The 860-nt window shown below is 45.0% G+C and overlaps 1 non-coding gene across 1 annotated transcript; it reads right to left on the bottom strand.

Moving 5' to 3' along the window:
- Nucleotides 1–756: 756 nt before the first annotated feature.
- On the bottom strand, nucleotides 757–860 carry LOC122916648. The gene has a single exon (XR_006386272.1). It is a non-coding gene; the product is annotated as a U6 spliceosomal RNA (small nuclear RNA).

Genomic DNA, 860 nt, shown 5'->3' with positions numbered 1-860 from the left:
TGGTTGTGGGAGAACAAGTCCTCTGTATGCTACAACAGTCATTAACATTTTTTTTTAAAGATTTTTATTTATTTACTTGATAGACAGAGAGAGATCACAAGTAGGCAGAGAGAGAGGGGGAAGCAGGCTCCCCGCTGAGCGGAGAGCCCGATGTGGGGCTTGATCCCAGGACCCTGAGACCATGACCTGAGCCAAAGGCAGAGGCTTAAACCACTGAGCCACCCAGGCGCCCCGTCATTAACATTTTTTAAAAAAGATTTTATTTATTTATTTGACAGAGAGATCACAAGGAGGCAGAGAGAGAGAGAGGCGAAGCAGGCTCCCTGCTGAGTAGATAGCCCGATGCGGGGCTTGATCCCAGGACCCTGAGATCATGACCTGGGCTGAAGGCAGAGGCTTAACCCACTTAGCCACCCAGGTGCCCCAACATTTTTTTTTTTTGAAGATTCCATTTATTTATTTGAGAGAGAGCATAGAGGGAGAATGAGAGGGAGAAGCAGCCTCCCCACTGAGCAGAGAGCCTGATGTGGGGATCCCAGGACCCTGAGATCATGACTTGAACCAAGGCAGATGCTTAACCAACTGAGTTGTCCAGGCACCCCAGCTACTAACATTTGAACAATTTCATGTTAAGAAACATAACCCAAGAGGATCCTGGGAAGGTCTTTTATTATTGCATTGGAGCACTTCACTGAGTTTATGCAGGTGGTTCTGGTCCTCAAATTCCTAAAGGGTGTTTTTTTGTTTTGTTTTGTTACACATATGGAATATTTCACTAATTTGCATGTTTTCCTTGGACAGGGGCCATGCTAATCTCTGTATTGTTATAATTTCTGTATATGTGCTGTTGAAGTGAATTC

The sequence above is a fragment of the Neovison vison genome, chromosome 8, assembly GCF_020171115.1.
Source record: "Neovison vison isolate M4711 chromosome 8, ASM_NN_V1, whole genome shotgun sequence".
NCBI lineage: Eukaryota > Metazoa > Chordata > Mammalia > Carnivora > Mustelidae > Neogale > Neogale vison.
Note: the sequence above shows the minus strand (reverse complement) of the source record. Positions and strands in the feature narration are given on the sequence as shown.